Below are 21,896 nucleotides of genomic sequence, written 5' to 3' on the forward strand. Positions count from 1 at the left end.
CTCCAGCACCAGCACAACTTCACCTGTACTCCACCACCACCAGTACAACTATATCTGTACTTCAGCACAGATACACCTGAACACAAGAACAAGCAAACCTGACCCTGTATTGCAACACCAACACAGCTATACCTCAATTCCAGCACCAGCACAACTATACCTGTAATCCAATAGCAACATACCTGTACCTGTACTCCAGCACCAACATAGCTGTCCCTGTACTCCAGCACTGGCCCAGTTTACCTGTACTCAAGCACCAGCTCAACTGTGCCTGTAGCTGTACAGGTACTTTGTAGGGTCACCCATACATGTACACCAGCACCGGCATAGATGTACCTCTACTCCAGTACCAGCACAGCTATACCTGCATTCCACCACCATCACAGCTGAACCTGTAGTCCACCACCAGCACAACTGAACCTATACTTCAGCACCAGCAGATCTGAATCTGTAGTCCAGTACCAACATAATTATACCTGTACTCCTGCACAAACATAGCTGTACCAGTACTCCAGCACTGCAACACCTATGCCTATACTCCAGGACTGGCACAACTTTACCTGCACTCCAGCACCAGTAGAACTGTACCTGTGTACCAACCCCTGACCAGCTGTGCAGATACTTTAACACAGGCACACCTATACCCGTGCACCAGCACCGGCATAGCTGTACCTGTACTCCAGCACCAGTAGAGCTATACATGTACTCCACCACCAGCACAGTTGTACCTGTATCTCAAAATCTGCACAACTGAACCTGTACTTCAGCACCAAATCACCTGAACTGGTACTCCAGCACCAGCACATCTGAATCTGTAATCCAGTACCAGCATACCTATACCTGTACTCCTGCATAAGAATAGCTGTACCTGTACTCCATGACTGACACAGCTGTACCTGTACATAATCACCAGCACAGCTATACCTGTACTCCAGCATCAGCAAGCCTATACCTATACTCCAGCGCTGACACAGCTGTACCTGTACTCCAGGACTGGCAGAGCTGTACCTGAACCCCAGAACCTGCACAGCTCTACCTGTACTCCAGCATCAGGAAGCCTATACCTTTATTCCAGCATTAACACACCTATACCTCTCCTCCAGCAGCAGTACAGCTGTACCTGTAGTCAAATACCAGTGCACTTATACCTGTACTCCAGCACTGGCATAACTGTACCTCTATTCCAGCAGTGACACACCTATACTTGTAATTCCAGCAGTACCACAGCTGTACCTGTAGTCCAGCACCAGCACTGTTGATCCTGTACTCCAGCACACCTATACCTGTACTCCAGCACACCTTTTCTGCACTTGAGAACCAGCACTTAATTAACACAGGATGTCAAAACTCAGCAATACTTTCATCAGTTCATAGCACTATAAAAATTCTGGGGAGTAAGAGTTAGATAAAAAAACTAACTAAAAATTAAATCAAAATAAATAAAATAGTGACCAAAAATGATTGTGAATGAAACTTGCAACATGGTGCAACAACACAAGAATAGCCATACCAATATTCAAGAACCAGCACACCTGAACCTGTACTCCACCACCAGCACAAGTGCACCTGTATTCCAACACAGGCACACTTACACCTGTAATCCAGAACCAGCACACCTGTACCTGTGCTGCACTGCTGGCAAACATACACCTGTAATTCATCAGCTGCACACCTAAACCAGTACTTCAGCACCAGTACACCTATACCTGTACTCCTGCACCAGCGTAGCTTCACCTGCACTCCAGAACAAGCATACCTATACCTGAACTCCATCACCTGCACAGCTGTACCTGTACTCCAGCACTAGTACACATTTACCTGTGCTCCAGTACCATCACAACTATACCTGTACTCCTGTATCAGCAAAGCTGTACCTGTAAACCAGCACCAGCACAGCTATACCTGTACCCCAGCACTAGAACACCTCTATCTGTACTCAGGAATCATCAAATGTGGAATTGTATTCAACCACCAGCAGAGCTGTACAGGTACTCCAGCACTGGCAAACCTATACCAGTACTCCAGCACCAGCACACCTGAACCCGTACTCCACCACCAGCACAACTGTACCAGTGCACCAACAATGGCACACATGTACTACAACTCCAGCCCACCTGAACCTGTACTTCAGCACAGACACACCTATACCTGTATTCCAGCACAAGCACACCTATACCTGTACTCCAGCACCATTGCAGCTGTAACTTTACTCCAACATTGACACACATATACCTCTCCTCCAGCAGCAGAACAGCAGTAGCTGTAGTCAAACAACAGTGCACCTATATTTGTACTCTCGCTCTGACACAGCTGTACCTGTACTCCAGCAGTGGCACACCTATATTTGTACTTCAGCAGTGGCACATCTATATTTGTACTTCAGCAGCAGCACAGCTGTACCTGTACTCCATCAGCAGGATGCCTGAACCTGTACTCCACCACCAGCACAGCTGTACTTGCAGTCCAGCACCAGCATTGTTATTCCTGTACTCCAGCACACCTTTTCTGCACTTCAGCACCAGGACTTAATTAACACAGGATGTCAAAATTCACCAATACTTTCATCAGTTCACAACACCATGAACATTTTGGGGGAGTAGGATTGGATAAAAAAACTAAATAAAAATTAAATAAATAAAATAGTGTCCAAAAGTGATTGTGAATTGAACTTGCAGCATGGTATTGTGGAGTTTACAACACAAGACTAGATGTGCCAATAATCAAGAACCAGCACACCTGAACCTGTACCCAACCAGCAGCACAGCTGTACCTGTTTACCAGCATTGACACACCTATACTTGTACTACAGCTCCAACACACCTAAACCTGTACTCCAGCATCAACACACCTATACCTGTACTCAAGCACTGGCATAGCTGTACCTATACTCCAGCACCAGCACAGCTGTACCTGTACTCCAGCACCAGTGCAACCATCACCAGTACAGCTGTACCTGTACTTCAGCACCACCACAGCTGTACCTGTACTCCAATAGCAGCACAACTTTACCTGTATGTCACCACCACCAGTACAGCTGTATCTGTACTCCAGCACTAACACACAAATACCTGTACATAAGAACCAGCAAAACTGTTCCTTTATTGCAAGACCAACACAACTGTACCTCTACTCCATCACCAGCACAACTATACGTGTAATCCAACACCAGCACACCTGTATCTCTACTCCAGCACTGGCAAACCTATACCTGTACTCCAGCACCAGCACACCTGAAACTGTGCTCCAGCACACTTATGCCAATAGCCCTGTACCTGCATAACCATATCTGTACTCCAGCACTGGCACAGCTGTACCTGTACTTGTATGCCATCACCAGCACAGTTGTAACTATTCTCAAGCACCAGAACACCTCTGCCTGTACTCCATCACCAGCACATCCATACTTGTATTCAAGCACTGGTGCACCTATACATAAACTCCTGCAATGGCAGAGCTGCACCTGTATTGAAGCACTGGCACAGCTATAACTGTATTGCCAGACCTATACTTGTAGTCTAGCACCAACTAAGCTCTACCTGTACACCAGCACACCGTTTACTGTACTCCAGCACTTAATTAACACATGATGTCATAATTCACCAATACTTTCCTCAGTTCACAGCACTATGGAAATTCTAGTGGAGAAGCAGTTAGATAAAAAAAATAAATAAAATAATGACCAAAGTTGATAGTGAATAGGACTTGCAGCATGGTAATTTGCAGTTGACAACACAAGCATAGATGTACCTGTACTCGAGAACCAGCACACATTAACCTGTGCTCCACTATTAGTAGAGCTGTACTTGCATTCCAGCACTGGCATATCTATACCAGTACATCAGTATCAGCATAGCTGTACCTGTATTCCAGGACTGGCACAGCTATATCTGTACTCAAGCACTAGAATCTTGTACCTGTACACCAACACCAGCAGTTGTACTTCTACTCCAGCACTAGCACAGCTGTATCTATACTCCAGCAGTGGCACAGTGGTACATGTGCTCCAGCACTGGTGCAGCTGCAGCTGAACCTCAGCAACTGCACAGCTATACCTGTACACAGGCACCAGCACACCTGTACCTATACTCCAGCACTAGCACACCTACTGCTATACTCCAGCACCAGCATAGCTGTACCTGTAATGCAGGACTGGCACAGCTGTACATGTACTCCAACAATGGCACACCTCTACCTATACTCCTGCACTGGTACTGTTGCACCTATACTCCAGCAGTAGTACAGCTTTACCTGTACTCAACCACCAGCACAGATGTACCTGTATTCCAGCAACTACACGTCTATAATTTTTCTCCAGCAACAGCACACCTGAATCTATACTCCATCACCAGCATAGCTGTACTTCTAACCCATCACAGTTACACCTGGACTCTATCACCAGCACACATATACTTGTACTCCAGCAATAGCACAGCTGTACCTGTACTGCATCACCAGGATACCTGAACAAGTACTCAGTCACCAGCACAACTGCACTTGTATTCCAGCACCAGCACACCTGTACCCGACTCCACCACCATTAACTAATTAACACATGATGTCTCAACTCAGCGCATTATGTAGATTCTGGGGGTAGGAGCAGTCAGATAAAAAATTAAATAAATGAAATTGAATAAAATAATGACCAAAAGTGATCATGAATGGACTTGAAGCATGGTATTGCGGAGTTGCAACTGTATTCAAGAACCAGCACACCTGAACCTTTACTCTACCACCAGGCCACCTCTACTTGTATTCCAGCACCAGTACACCTATACCTGTAATCCAGCAGCAGCACATTTAAACCTGTATTTGAGCACCACCACAGTTATACCTATACTGCTGCACCAGCATAACTGTAAATGTACTGCAGCACCAGCACAGCTGTACTTGTATTCCTGCACCTGCACACCTGTACCTGTACTTCAGCAACAGCACACCTGAACCCGCACTCCAGTACCAACACATCTACACCTGTGCTACTGCAGTAACATAGCTGTACATATACTCCAGCACCAGCACAACTGTACCTGTACACCAGCACCACTTCAGTTGTGCTTATAGTCCAACACACACACACACACACACACACACACACACACACACACACACACACACACACACACACACACACACACACACACACACACACACACACACACACACACACACACACACACTCACACACCTATACCTGCATTCCAGCACTAGCACTGGTATACCTGTACTCCACCATCAGCACAGCTGTACATGTCCTCCTGCACTGGCACACCTATACCTGTACTAAAGAACCAGCACACATAACCCTATATGCCACCACCAGCACAAATGTACCAGTACATCAGCACTGGCACATCACATACCTGTTCTTGGTTGAGATGGTCCCACCGATCCTGACTTCTAGGGGCCCATCTGTGAGCCAGCCAGCAATCTAGTGAGTTATGAAGGGACTGATGCTTGCTCAGGAGAGCTTGACAACAATGACCTTAGTGGGTATTGTATCAAGTGCCTTGGCCAGGTCAAGTTAAGCAGTATGCATTGTTTTACCCTCAGCCTTTACCTCTCAAAGAAGCTAACCAGGTTAAGTAGGCATGACCTTCCCTTAACAAAGCCAAACTGGGATGGCTGCAGTGTCTGCAGGTTGCCAATATTTTTGTTTATCTTTTCCATGGTAATTCATTCCATGGCTTTGCATATTAGACATTTCAGACTGATGGGTCTGTAGTTCCATGAGTTGGTTGATGGTCCACCCTTCTGAGAAGAATAATAACTGTTGTAGTCCTCTATTCACTTGGAACATTGCCTGTTTCAAGACAGTAGCTGAATACTGCCTCATGTAGTACTGAGATGGCTCAAGAGACAACAGGCGATGTTGTCAGGACCCATGGAGGCAGTGTTCTTGACATTAGTGTGTATGCCAACAGCACCTGAACCCTGCTAATAGCTGGAGGAAGTATGTTGGATGAGATTTCACCTGGTGAAGCACTGGTGGGGGGGGGGTGAATTCTGAGCTAAATTTATCAGTCAGTAAATTAGCTATGTCACCCTGATCTGTGAAGCTAGTACTGATCACCATCAGTTCAGCACACTGCTGTGTTGCCTTTAAGTTTCCAGGCATAGCTGAAGAAAGTCTTGTTATTGTCCTTAGCTTGTAAGGCTATCCTGACCTCATAGTTCACCTTGTTACACTAAATTAGACCTCTTTGTTTCTTTCTTATTTAGTTGTACAAGGAGCACTTCTCTTTAAGGGAGCTGCTCTTCTTAATTTTAGCCATAGGTTTTCTTCTTTTATCATATACTCTGTTTATGTGAGAACTCTACCAGTGGGGTTTGTTTTTAGGTGTTTGTTTTGGGTTTATTCCAGGTAGGTACAGCAGCCTCTATGTAGCCATTCACATGTTTGTATAGGGAAACTGTGAATAATTCTGCATAAGGTAGCTGTGGACTCTGGGTTAGGGGGAGCCTTGAATATTGACAAACGTTCAATTAATATGACCAGTTTGCCATAGAATAGTTCATAACTGTTCCTGGTTTAACTGGGTTTTCTGGGTTGATTTTTACTTCAAAGGAGACAGCTTTGTGATCCAACCTAGCTAGTGAGAATGTGACATGGGGGGGGGGGGGGATGCAATGCTGTCACATTTTGGTGAGTACAAGATCCAGTAAACGTAATCTTCTGGTGAAGTGTACACTATCTGTTGCAAGGTGTTTGTGTTTTTGAGTTAATAATGTTCCGGAAGTGTTGTGCTTGCAAATTTCAGGAAGTGTACATTTCCCAGTCTATAGAGGAGTAGTTAAAGTCACCTGTGAATGCAGTGTTTGGTTGAATAGTGAGACCCTCTAGTACGTTTAGGTATGAATTGTCAGACTCTAGGGACCTACTGTAGACGATGACCCATAGCTAGCTATGATAGTGTGGGGGACCTTATTATGGTGACTTGCATGTAAGCCCCATGGTATCATCCTGTTTAACTAACCTGCAGGTATGTTTGTTGCTAATGTAGATCAAGACACCTCCACTTGTAGCCTCAGTCTGTGCTGTTGTTGGTCTAAATGGGCGGATGACACTATAGCCTTCTACAGCTGGAGTACTTTCTATGGCTTTAAACCAAGTCTCAGTCATGGCACAGATGTCCTCATTCTACAGAGTGAAGAGGGCTTGAAAGGAGTGGTATTTTTTTGTTTAGGGTCCTAGCAATGAACAGTAACACCTTAAGGTTGTTTGAAGAATGTTTCACTATGTTAATAGTAATATCTTTTTTTGTATTCCCTAAAAATGGCTCTAAGGGGGTGGATAAAGTTTAAGCCAATATCGGAAATCCTAGGGGGACAAGTGCACCCCATCCCTGTCAAAGCAACTTTGTCTTTTGACCATGTCCTTCCACGCTGACAGATTTTGGATCCACAAGGAGTGACACCAGAAACTAAGCTATTTTATGTTCAGACTGTGATATCATCCTTGGTTCGGGTAGAATGCTGCTAAATGCAATGCTTATTCCTATCTGTGATACCTAGACAGAGAGAGATCTCTTTTCATATAGTCCAGTGAGGTATGTCTCAGGTCATTTACACCTACATGGACTATGACAGAATCATATTAGTACCTGGGGTGCAGTGACTTGAGTGAATGTATGATATTCCTGATCTTGGCACCAGAGAAGTAAATAACAGCTATCTTCTTCTTGTGTATCCTGGTGACTGTGGCATCTGTGAGATGCACAATGGAGTCCCTAATGAAAAGACTATTAGGTAAAGTATATGCTTGCCTTACTGGCTTTGCTCTTGGGGTACCAATAGGTGAAGGCTTATGTGAGATGCTTGGTATTGCTTTTGCTGTGTGTTTAAGTGATTGCTGAGAAGCTGTGCTGCCATTAGATGGCTTTGGAGGTCTTTGAAACTTGGGAATATTTCTTTTAAGCACCTCAGCATAAGACAATGTGTGTGTGTGTGCGTGTGAGTGTGTGTGTGTGTGTGTGTGTGTGTGTGTGTGTGTGTGTGTGTGTGTGTGTGTGTGTGTGTGTGTGTGTGTGTGTGTGGTAAGCGGAGTGTGTGAGTGTGTAAGAGATGTAGTGTGAGTATATCTTTCAACCTAGATAGTATGCAAGACTTTTGTTTCCGAGGAAGTTGTGTATTTACATCTCTTGCATATTGTGTTATTTTCTTTAGTAATTAACTGGTTGTCAGAGAACATGAGAGAATTGCTGCATTGCCTTAGGATGCCTGGATCTACAAAACTGGCCACATAGACATTTGGAAATTGCAAGTCCATGTTGTCTGGACCTGGAATAGGGAGGAATGTTTAGGATTCAGGACTGGGTTTTAAGAGGGGTCTCCTAGGATAATTCTGGGTTTAAAGTTGAGATGTTATACAGTACTAGGATATGGTAGTGCTATTCAATGCACAAGTTAGCTGCTCTAAGCTCAGTTTCACACAGCACCACACTGTTTAACAGGTTTCGGACCTAGTTGTAACTTTATGTTGGGATTTTACTGTCTAGGTGTTTGCTACTATACAGGGCACTGCTAACAATTACTGTGTAGTGAGCAGCTCCATTCCAACTTGCTTGATTTACAGTAGAGAAAAAATCCTGAATGCTGACTCCTCTGTCCTCTAGATAATAAGTAACCTAATTTTGAGCTTCCTGGTGTGCTTCTCACCTCAGAGACCAAGTAAACACTTTCTGCCATAAAATGGATGATCCTAGATTTTCTTAATGTAAAAGCACAGCAAAATCAGCTCTCAAGCGCAGATTTAACAACAAACAACTACGAAACTAAACCCCGGATTCACGTAATCTCCGTGTAAGACTTAATATGTCTTACACGAAGGCTGCAGTTGAACGGTATAACATCAGCGTGCCATGAATATTCATGAGGGCATGCTGACTCATCCGTAACTCTTACATGGACTGAGTAGGCAAGCAGGGGGCATGTCCGACTGCCGAGCAGTCTAAAAGTCCACGCCCCTGCAAGGTTTTAAAAAGCATAATGTCAACAGACAAGAGTGAGTTCGCTCAAATGTACTTGCACCCAACACCACACTCCCTGACACTGTAAATCCCCATCACAGTTATAAAACGTAAAATATTAATTTTATTTTTTTAAATCCATGATATAGCTGCCCGTATTTGCGCTTGTTTGCGCGGGTGTGCCCATTGCTTAACCACAGTTAGCAATTGTGACATTGAAGAGCATATAAGAACTACTTATGCAAATTAAGCCAAATAGCAGTAGCATAATGGTAGAGCGTATGCACAAAGACAAAGCATTCACGGTTCGAGTCTCACCACTCTCCTTCTTATTTATGTTTTAAATCAGTATTTGAAATAATACCAGACATATATGATTAAAATTTTATTAAAAGCAGTGACATGGCCAATGTATCAGTGAACAAAATATATATTTTTAAAGGACCCAGATATATAATAGCCTGCTGTTAAGCAACGTTTTACACAGCTAAACACAGGTGCCCATAGTTTAATAGTGCTTTACCCAGCTAAACAGAGTTGCCCATAGTGTAATAGCACTTCACCCAGCTAAACAGAGTTGCCCATAGTGTAATAGCGCTTTACCCAGCACAATAGAGTTGCCCAAAGTTTAAAAGCGCTTTACCCAGTGCTATGTGTTTGCGTGGATGTGTGTGCCGTGCCAACCAGGGCACCATAGGGCACCGGGGAGCAACATAGAGCTAAGTTGCTTAAACACAGCCACACACCCTAGCCTATCTAGACAGTATAAAAATAAAAGAATGACAAGGTTCGAACCCAGAACCCTTTGCATCACAATCAAAGTACAGAACCACTAAGCCATGACAACATAGGGGAAATAGCCACTATTAACATTCATAAACTTACGAATGGTAGTTTAACCATTACTAAGCAGGTCTGCAGTCAGCCAAGAATTTTACAAAACGGCCAATCACAAAAAAGTGCGGGAAATGCAGCATATTTAAGCCCCATAGGTGGGAATACTTGCCATAACTGATTGTAGCTCACATTTGCAGTCAGAATGGCAGGTGCAGGAGAGGGTTCACGCTTCTGAGCGCAATGTTGGGGCATCGAGGAGTCCAAATACATGGTTTGGCTCCTTGTCCACCGTCACGAGACAAGACTCCTGCAGGGCCAGTTCCAAGGGACGGAGTACAAGGCAGAGGCTTGGAAACGGTTAGCTCGTGACCTCACCAATGCCACAGGCATTCCTCAGACTGGTAAGCAGGTCTGTCACCACTATGCAGACCTGAAGAGAAGAAAGCAGGACCACCTAAACCAGTGGATACAGGAGGCCCGTGGGATGCAGAATGCCCCACAACTGAGTATGTAGCCATGGAATGCAATATGTAAGAATTGATAATGGAGTATGTATAACGGATAGCTATGTCTCAATATCCCTTCATTTACTTTACAGCTGCAGGTGACCGTGCTGCGAATCATCAAGCCTATGCTGATAGGCTGCTAAGGCTGAGCCACCAGGCAGGTTAGTGGTTATTCTGCATGTATTGTTATATAAAATATGGAAGGGAGCATGAAAGAAAGTGCTGTAGTCCAATAAAACAGCCATAGAATTGCCTGAATAAGTCCTCTGCATGTACTGTCAGATAAAAACATCAGAGAGGCAGAAAAAGAGTGTAGTAACCCATTAAGAAAGGTAACATATGTCTGGAATAATATCCCTGCAGGCACTGTCATATAACATAAGTGAGTGAGCCTGAAAAAAGATTGTTCTAACCTATTAATAAAGGTATAATATGTCTTGAACATGTCTGCCATAAACACCGTTAAAACAAATAAAGCCTGTGGAAAAGTGTGCAATGTCATTAATAAAGGTCTAAAACCCAGAGTGTGTCTGTGTCACAGAGTCTGAAATGTTGTTGTACCTTTGCATTTTACAAACAGTACTGTTTGAAAATGTGCTGGCAACCCAGACTTATGCAGTCCCATATAAAGTGGGTGATGAAAGTGCTAGTAGCTGTGAAACATATATATAGTCCACAATAGTCAGTTACTGGCTGGCATGAATAAGTAAACCTGGCGCACGTGTAGCATGTAATTATTCCCCAGAAATGTGAGTGTGTATCAAGAAATGCAGGGTTCTGTACAAATCGAAGTGAAAATGTCATGTGAAAACATCCCAGATATGTAGATAAAGAAATATAAATGCAAACAAGAAATATGTAGCAGTAACATCTGCATCTTGGACAGTTAGTATGTCAGTTATAGGTCAGGCATATATTGAACTAGCCAAACCCATGACACAACCTAATGTATGGTGGCAAGTGTAATAATACAGGTAGGGGATATACACTTGCAGTCACTGGGAATGTAGTGTAGACTAAAAGGTCATTATAGGATGTTAACCAAGGTTTTTTCTACACCCTACAGTATGTGCATAAACCATGCAATTCCACACCTCAATGGGTATGTGTAACCTTAAATATTTGTTGGGACATATGTCCTATTGTTTTATAAATATTTGCATTGATGTTGATGCATGTGCCTTGTTCAAACACCACGTTCATGGTGGCCTGTTGCTACCAAACATCCCTGCATGCTGTTGGAATATCTACTGTCGTTCAATATATGCATGTGTTATGCTTGCTGTTCAACTGTTGGAACCTTGGTGTGTTGGGTTAATGGGAATATTACTGCATGCTGTTACAACTAATCTGGAATGCTGTTGTTTATGTTGTAATTAAACACACCTAATCACAGAATGTATGGGAAGGCTGGTCCCAGTGGACCCACCTGTCCCTCCTCAGTTGGCGGGTGCACCTGGCACCAGCCACTCCGGTGCCCAGCCCGGGCTCCCCTCCTCCATCGGTCCCATGCCACCTTCGGGTGGAAGCACTGCAGGGGATGGGGCTCGTCCCCCCATGCAAGCGTGGGCAGAGAAGGGCCACCTGTCACCCTTCGAAGGGTCCGGGCTGTGGTGCGTAGGGAGATCCAGTGTTCAGTCGCTGATCCCCTACGCCAGCTTGAGGCGAGAGAGGCGCATCTCTCGGGTGAGCCTGCCCATCCTACTCAGCCCCCAGCACAGCCACCCACGCGGCTGTGAAGGTGCAGTGGTGACTGCCCATGGGTGGGGATCTCAGTTCCACTGTTACCATCTGTGGGCTCATGGGCTTGCGATTTCCAAACAACCTTCCCCGTCAATTATGTTCACCCACCCCATGTGTCAAACTTTGCCCTTGTATGCATCTTGTTTGTCTTGTCTGTTTACCTCCCCAACCTACCTCCCCAAATATACCTACATCCTCTACCTCACATTCCACTCTCACCTGAAAAAAAAATAAAAAAGGGCAATCTGTTCCCATAAAAAAATTACGCCCCATACATAGCTGCCCAATTCACACACATGTCCGCTGGACATGTAAACTGATAATTATAATTGGCGGTACAACATATTTTGTTGTCCTCACCCATCTCTCAGGGGTGAAAGGTTTCAAATTTCACACCAAATTTCAATCATATGCACAGCTGTTGCTGGTAAAGAAATGGGCAGCTATGGACCTTCCCTACACCCAACCTGCACATCCCGAGCTGGTTTCCCTACTGTCGTTCCCTCTTTGTGCCCCCTTTTTCACCACTTTCCTATCTCCCCATTTTCATTTTTTTAAAAGTAGTTAGAGCGGGGGTTAGCGGGAGTAAGCACTTTTAAGCAGTAGTTAGCGGGGGTGCGCGGGTGTGAGCTTGTGTGTGCTTAGCTAAGAATTGCTAAGCATATTGCAAACCCGCTTACAACTGCTTAAAAGTGCCTTAGTCACTCTGTATGACAAGGCCCTTGTACTGCTCAGCAGCAAAATAAAATACCCTTATCAGTCACGAACCCAGGATCTTGGACTCACCTGTCTGCATGAAGTACCACTACACCACAGCAGATATACAATAACTCAGTGCTGAAAGCAATATATAATGCATTACCATGAGTGAATGTAAAGGGAAAATAAGAATGGCATAACACAAATCCTGTTCTGTGGGCCTTAACCAGCCGGTGTTGTGGAATTGCATGACATGACTGTGAAAAGAGAATCAGCCATGCTAGTAGGGAATAAGGTTACAGTAGCAGCTTACAAACCCCACACAGTATCAAAGCAGGATAAACACTGGCATATTTGCATAGGTCACATGCCAGACCTCCCAACAGTGACTGCTCTACAGTGATGACCCTGATTTGTGAACAAATGTTAGCTGTGCCCCTCTAACTCCCTGTGAAATGTACTAACAGTAGGCAGAAAGGTGGGGAATCCCACTTAATGACAAATGTCAATAAGTGAGTGTAGACACCGCTTGCACGTCAGAAAAGGTGTAGTAATAGATATGCTCTGAATCCCCCAAAGTCTGAACTGCAAAATGTCTGAACTATATGACAGGTGTATCCCAGTTATATGTACCTTTCCCTGAGGCTGTTCAAATATATACGTGAGAGTATCTGAGGCCTGGAAGAGTCAAAAACACACAGGCATATCAGCTTGTCTGCTGTTACACACTCTGCAAATAGCTGTAGAATGAATCCCACAAGCATGCCCTTATGTAGAAGTATAACACAGAAATATCAAAGGATATAGCCATGTACTAATAGCAACCACCTGTGACAATGCCATTGTTCAGGTGCTGAAAAGACTGCTGTGATGCACAGTTAAAGAATACTAGGCTGACCTCTGCCTACCATCTGGATATGTTCACAGGTGGGAGCTACTCAGACAGACTACAAGCCTTCATAGACTTACAGGTACACAGCAACTGTGCATGTTCAGTAAGATAAACACTACACGATAATAAATAATGCACTCTGCAGTTTTGCACCCCTACCCAAAGGTACTATATACCCATGTAGTCAGGCACAACCAAGGGTGTAGGTAGGCATACACAGTACAGAAATATGTCCAGTTGTCCTGAGCAGACTGTGCTAATGTCAACACAAACAAACCACAAACTGTTCAGAAGTGAGTAACGTACTAATGACAGTATGCAGTTCACAAACAGTGCATGTGCCTGATATTCATAACTGGTAGTACAACATACTTAGTTGTCCTCACCCCTCTCTCAGGGGTGAAAGGTTTCAAATATCCCACCTAATGTATTGCATAAGCACAGCTGTCGCTGGTAAAGAAATGGGCAGCTATGGACCTTCTCCACACCCATCGTGTACATCCCAAGCTGGTTTCCCTACTGTCTTCCCCTCTTTGTGCACCCTTTATCACCACATTCCTATCTCCCCATTTACTTTTCTGTCAAAGAAATGAGCACAGGGGTTAGCGGGAGTGAGCACATGTAAACAGTAGTAAGCTGGTTTGCACCAGTGTGCGCATGTGTGCGCTTAGCTTAGCATTGCTAAGATATGATAAGCTACGCCAAGCTTAGCTTAGTATTGCTAACATAAAATAAGCTAAGCTAAGCTTAGCTTAGCATCGCTAAGTGTCACGCCAACCCACACAAACCCGCTTACAACTGCTCAAAAGTGCCTTAGTCACTCTGCATGACAAAGCCCTTGTACTGCTCGGCAGCAAAATAAAATACCCTTGTCAGTTTCAAACCCCACACCTTAGACTCACCAGTCTGCATGATGTACCACTAAGCCACAGCAGATATACAATAGCCTGGTGCTGAAAGAAATATAACATGCATTACAAGGAGTGCATGTAAAGGGAAAATAGGAAAGCCATAGGAATACATTGCAATAAAGAAATATAACATGCATTACAAGGAGTGTATGTAAAGGGAAAATAGGAAAGCCATAGGAATACATTGCAATAAAGAAATATAACATGCATTACAAGAAGTGAATGTAAAGGGAAAATAGGAAAGCCATAGGAATACTTTGTAATAACTACTGCTGTATGCCAGTTAATTCCCTAATTCCAAAAGAAAGTACATACTCCCCTGTATCCAGTGTTAGCATTAGGAGGAGTGAGTAAACATACACACTGAGAAGAGTGTACTGGAAGAAGCAACAGTCAGGTTTCAGTACAACATACATTTCACTGGCTACAACCCAGCTTCAGATATGAGACATATACCAACCTTCTGACTGACACAACAATGTCCACAGCAAACAAGCATGGTCCCCACCTTGCAAAACTGAAAGGCCTACGCCTACCTAACCTATCATTTTATAGCAGTGTCCTGAAATCACAGTGAGAACTGCAATTGCCACACAGCAGGCTGCATACAATTACTAAATGGTGGGCACCAACTGGTGCAGAGGCCATCACATGCACATGTGCAGATACCTACAAAAGCAGCCTATACTTGCTGTCCACACATGCAGTCATATCATTGCAGCAACTGGAGAGAGAGACAACAAGAGAGACAGACAGACAGTCAGAGACAGACAGACAAACAGAGGCAGTTGGAGACACCAAACCAAAAAAAAACATGTCAACAGGTACAACAGACAGTGGTGAGAAATACAAACGTAACATATGTAACAGAGATGTATTTGCTGACATCCGAATGATGTGTCTGAAGGGTACTCTACATACTGTGAACCCGCCATAATGTGGTAGCAGTCTGTATCTATATGTATATGCAGATGTGCATAGGGCAAGGGACATACCGCAACTGTTAGTGAAGGCTGGACATATATATGTAGTTGAAGGTTGCAATGTGCACATATCTATGTAGGTTGTAGTGTGTGGCATTGAAAACAGCAAGCAGTGCAGGTATATGCCATGTGGTGGTTAAATGCTGTGGGACTGAGTTACAGCCAGTGAGGTCTGCTACAGCTATATGGCCTGAGGACAGCAAAATGCATTCTGCACAACACTGTGCAATATTATTACATAATTGTATGTCTCACAACTGTTTCATAATTTATATTCCCACCATGAAAGGTGGGCAGTATATGTGCCTATATGTGCATGTATATGTACAGCAATGGATGTTTACAAGTATGTCTATATATATAAATATATATATATATATATATATATATATATGTGTGTGTATATATATTTATTTATTTATTTTTATTTAACATTTGTTGACTGGGAATGTCCAACTAGGTTCCACAGAGCCTGTTTTCAGCAGAGGCCCGCGGAGAAATGCTCCAGATGCATGTCTTTGGAATGTGGGAGAGTACCGGAGAAAACCCACGCGAACACAGGGAGAACATGCAAACTCCACACAGAAGGCACCCCAGTCGAGAATCGAACCGGAGAGCCTCTTGCTGTGAGGCGACAATGTTAACCACTGCACCACTGTGCCGCCCACACATACATACACACATATACATATATATGTATATATACATACATATGTATATATATATATATATATATATATATATATGGATATATATATATATATATATATATATATATATATATATATATATATATATATATATATATATATATATATATATATATATATATATATATATATATATATATATATATATATATATATATATATATATATATATATATATATGGATATATATAGATATATAGATATGTAGATATATAGATATATAGATATATACATATATATATATATATATATATATATATATATATATATATATATAAAGATGTAAAAATACAGTTACTCTAAATAACACATGAATAATAACATAAAAACAAATGAGAAGAATGCTATGCTAGTTGTTATACTATTGATCACTATCATCACATCCATAAAGATTGTTAATGAAGGGCATGTAAGTATTTCATGGACCTTACATTGAAGTATCTACTTGTCCACAGCTCCTTGTCATCTCTGTTCACCTACATAACTTGTGCGCTGTTAAGCGCGTATTAAAGAGACACACAACAAAAAAGAGAGCGCCCAACAATCAGGACAAGTTAAGATAGAATATGATAACATAAAATAAAATGAATGAAACGAAATGGAATAAAACGAAGTACAATATGCAATATATGGGCGGCACAGTGGTGCAGTGGTTAACATTGTCACCTCACAGCAAGAGGTTCTCCGGTTCGATTCTCGGCTGGGGTGCCTTCTGTGTGGAGTTTGCATGTTCTCCCTGTGTTCGCGTGGGTTTCCTCCGCGTACTCCGGTTTCCTCCCACATTCCAAAGACATGCATCTGGAGCATTTCTCCCTGGGCCTCTGCTGAAAACAGGCTCTGTGGAACCTAGTCAGACATTCCCGGTCAACAAATGTTAAATAAATAAAAATAAAAAAATAAACATTAAAAATATTATGCAGTGTACCTATCATAGTGTTAATCTGTACAACTCAAAGCAAGTCTAATATCAAACGGTTGCCAACAGATAACATTTCAAGGCAACACCGGGTACATAACTCCAAACTGGACTTGAAAAATAAGTGTTAATGTATTAATGTATTAATGTATTAATACATAATTCACATAATTCCTACCAACAAACAAATCCCTACGCATAACGCATCACAACATAGGGTGTGTACCTTCCTGAATTAAACTGCATATTAGTGGTCTCATACAATTAACAGACCACAATATTGGGCTGAGGAAAGAACCAGGATTTAAAAACGAAGTAAAAATCATAATTAAATAACCCAATATTATATTTACAACAAACTAATTATCATATTTATAGGAGATGCTATTAACGATCAGCCACAAGCACCAAGAAAAATTGTTTTGTTGTGTGTCTCTTTAATACGCGCTTAACAGCGCACAAGTTATGTAGGTGAACAGAGATGACAAGGAGCTGTGAACAAGTAGATATTTCAATGTAAGGTTCATGAAATACTTACATGCCCTTCATTAACAATCTTTATGGATGTGATGATAGTGATCAATAGTATAACAATTAGCATAGCATTCTTCTCATTTGTTTTTATGTTATCATTACGTGTTATTTAGAGTAATTGTATTTTTACACTTTTATACGTATTTTTCATTAATGTATTTTTATGTATTTTTATGCATTTGATAGGAAGACTTGTAGACATTTACCTATGCATTTGTCTCTTTTATTGATATATTGAGCTATTATTTAATGTTTATGTTATGTTATTTGAATCCGTTGGGTAGTTTGATAGTGTTGCATTTGATGACACTACAGAATTGGTGCTTGGTGCTTTAAATTTCAATTACCAGGCTTAATTACCCAATTGTTAATATTGAATTGAATGATTTATTTACTATTTAAGTGCTTGAATAACTATGTTTTATAGATCTGATGAAGCGTGCATGAAGCACGCGAAAGCGCTTATCTTCTACTTTTTATTTGTCGTGGAATAAAGAAGCTTTTATCTACTTTGGTATTCTCTTGGTGTATCCTGTTGGTTATTTCATTCATTCGTGCTGCTGTTTTTTGCCACAGGTTACTTTGGGAGTGTTTAGCGGTAATTTGTTTTCACGCTTTATTCTTTAAATGGCTAACAGGTCCATCGACATAGGGACGGCTGTCCATACAGCCTACCTGAACCCTGCAACACCCCTCAACACAATAACCCACTGGGCCATCATGCATAGGCTCACCAGCATCGATATGGACACATATCTCACACAATGGATTGATGCCTGGATCAGGGATAGCACCTGCATGTTCAGAATTGCAGGCGCCATGTCAGACTATACACCAGTTACACGTGGAATCCCACATGGCTCGGTCCTGGGACCTCTCTTGTTCAGTATATATTTGTCTGACATACAGGCTACCACAGGGGGAATATGGCTGAACATGTTTGCACTTGACTGCAAACTGGATGCCATGATCAACTCTCCAGCTGCCACATGCATATCAAACAGGGACTCACAGAGATGGATGACTGGTGCCTGAGCCATGGCCTACAGCTAAATGCCATTAGTTGCATAGTCATCCCCTTTGGGAATAACAACATGCCCACACATTACCACATAGGTAGTACTCCATTACATATGGTAGGAGTTGTTAGGGGTTTGGGGACATGACTTGGTCGCACTGTCGCCTTTGACATTCATGTTGCCAAAGTGGTTGGACACACCTTCTATGTGGGCCACCTTATCCCATATGGTTTCACATCTAGATCGAGTGAGGTCATTGTGCCCCTATACTCATCACATCCATGCTTGGTTACAATGCCACATTTGGGGTGCACCTTACCCGACACCTGCAGCAACTGTACTGGCCCCGGAAGTTCCTCACCAAGCAGATCTAGGGACTCACACAGATGAACTGCACAGCTCAGATGCAGTAACTCCAGCTCTACTCAGTCGCTAACCACCTACTCAGATATGATGTGTGCCTGTTGTTTACAGATATACCCAACCCAGAGTTACTGGACATGCTCCACCTCAGGATATCCGACTCCCTTGGAGCTACGCACTCCAGGGACGTATACCTCATCACAGATGTTAATAGGACATTGTGGTGGGTCAGATTCTTATCCCAGAGGTTCCACTCACTCCAGAATGTAATCCCAGTTTCACATAGGCAGAGCCACCCACTGACCACCTACTGGAGACATCTTGATGACTGTATGGGTGATCGTGTGTATACCCCTGGGATATCTTCTGTGTCCCTGCTAGACAGAGGCACACTAGCCTAAACATACATGGGCTATCTTGTGTGACCTACTATTCACGCACACAGTGTAGTAATCTGACAGGGTTGCGAATGCCAAACACACTCTGGCTAGGCTTGTACATGCCCTAGGGCAGATAGCCTAGTATCGACCTCTGAACCTATGCTAATATTCAAGATGCACAACGTTTATTGCTGATACTGTTTGCAGGTCTTTATCATCTTTGCTTTATCAGTTTCTATGAACAACTTTGGTGTCTGCAGAACATATTTGATTATGACAGGGTTCCACTATATTATAGATGCGTCTGTTGTCATATGACTGTGTGCACAGGGTGTATTGCTGTATAGTGACAGGTTCCTGGGTTAACAATTGCAACTGCCAGATATGCATGGCCCACTGCTGTACTCAGACATGGCCTGTATGTGAGCATGCCCAGTTCTGCCATTCCATGTTTTGTTGCCTGACATTTGTCTCATTTATTCAAGTGTGTGAGCATGCCCAGTGTGAGCTTTCAGTATGTTGCTACCTGAGGTCCACTACATTGGTTGATGTGTGCGAACATGACCGATATTAAAATTTATACTGCGTGTGTTGGAAGTCAGGTTCTGATCTCACTGCAGGACTCACCTTTGTGTCATAACTCGACAAGGATTATGCTGTGCCTGCAGGGTTTCCTTGAAATACTTTGCATAGACTTATCAACATTCCTTCATACAAACTGACCACTGCAATGCTGTCATGGTTTAGTGGTTCATTACTTTGGCTATAGTGTACAGTATCCTTGGTTCGAGGCCCATCATTGCTTTATATTTTCATACTGAGCAGACCAGACTGCTTAAGGGCCCATTAAGCAAATATTAGCATGTTGGCTTTTGTTCAGCTATGCCCTACTTAGACGAGGCTTGTCCAACATTGCTCAATATTCACCAACATTGCTGGACGTTGCCCAATATTACTGAACACCGACCACAGTTGTGCTAGTTGGTGTGTGCAATTTTGTTTGCATATACTACATGGTGGTAAATGCTGTTTAGCACTACTTTATATTGCTTAACACATGGCAATCATGCCTTAGGTGGTGCTGCAGGGCTGCCTATGTTGGATGCACATATTACACTCCCTGTACATGTCTGAAAGCAGGTAGTGTCAACTTAGGCATCCCTTTTACTATATGTGCGAGTCAGAGAAAGGTATCATTTCCAGAGTTCCTACTGAGCCAGTGTATGTGCTATGCGTTGCCTATTTGCTAAGGCCAAAGCATACTGGGCACGCCTCCTTCTGCCTACTGGGGCAGGCTCAGGTTGTTCCTCCTCCAAGTCACGCTCTGCCTGTGATGGCCTTGGCAATGGTGGGGGGCTGTTTGGCCCAGGCCTATGCTGGTCCTGCTGCAGCTGTTTTCACAGGATCATATTATGTAGCATAGCACATACCATGACAATTTGGATACATGTAGTTGGTGAGTACTGCAAGGCTCCACCAGATGTGTCCAGGCACAGGAACCATGACTTGAGCAGCCCAAACACACGCTCTATTACATTACGTGTTTGTGTGTGTGCCTCATTATGGCATTCCTGTTCAGGTGTGTGTGCGTTTCTGATGGGTGTCATCAGCCACAGCTCCAGTTCATAGCCAGCATCCCTGACTAGGTGACCATGTGGGATGTCCCCATTGGCAAATGTCTGGTACAGCTGTGTGAGATGCCAGATATGGGAATCATGGTAGCTTCCAGGGCAGCCTGCACACAAATTCAGTATTATGCCCTGGGCATCACACATGACCTGGCAGTTGATGGATGGGAAGCTCTTGCGGTTGAAGTAGACCCTACCCCGCTCACCAGCTGGTGCTTTGATGTGTATGTGCGTGCAGTCTATTGCACCCACTACCTCAGGGTATTCCACTATTTGCTGGAAGAGACGCATATTGCTGGCCAATACCTCATGGGAATTGGGGAAATATACATGATCACCGACATGTGCTGACATGGCATCCAGGAACTGGTGTAGTACCCTGGATGCTGATGCCTGTGATATCCCCATCATATCACCAGTTGGTCTCTGGAAGGTACCTGTTGCTAATATTCTTAGGCCAACACATACCTTGGTTTCCACTGGGATGGGTTCCCCTCTGTTGATTCTGTGTGTGAGGCGTGGCCTGCACAGCTCAACAATTTGCTGCAGGAGGTCTCTGTCCACTCTATAGTGCTCCACTATCTCCAGCTCATGTAGCTCTTGGTAGGTTTCCCTGGGCCTGTACACTCTTCTCCATCTCCTCACTGTGGGTTGTCCAGCAGCATTTCCATTGTCACCACCCTCAGCATGTTGCACATGTCCCCTTATAATAGCAATGGCAGCCCCTAATATTTCTTTGTCTCAGTAAAGCTTTTTCAGCTTTCACTTCTATTAGCTTACTGCAGTGTCTGTTGTGAGAAACATAATGG

The sequence above is a fragment of the Protopterus annectens genome, chromosome 14.part0 (genome assembly GCF_019279795.1).
Source record: "Protopterus annectens isolate FY-2018-M chromosome 14.part0, PAN1.0, whole genome shotgun sequence".
NCBI classification, from domain to species: Eukaryota; Metazoa; Chordata; order Ceratodontiformes; family Protopteridae; genus Protopterus; species Protopterus annectens.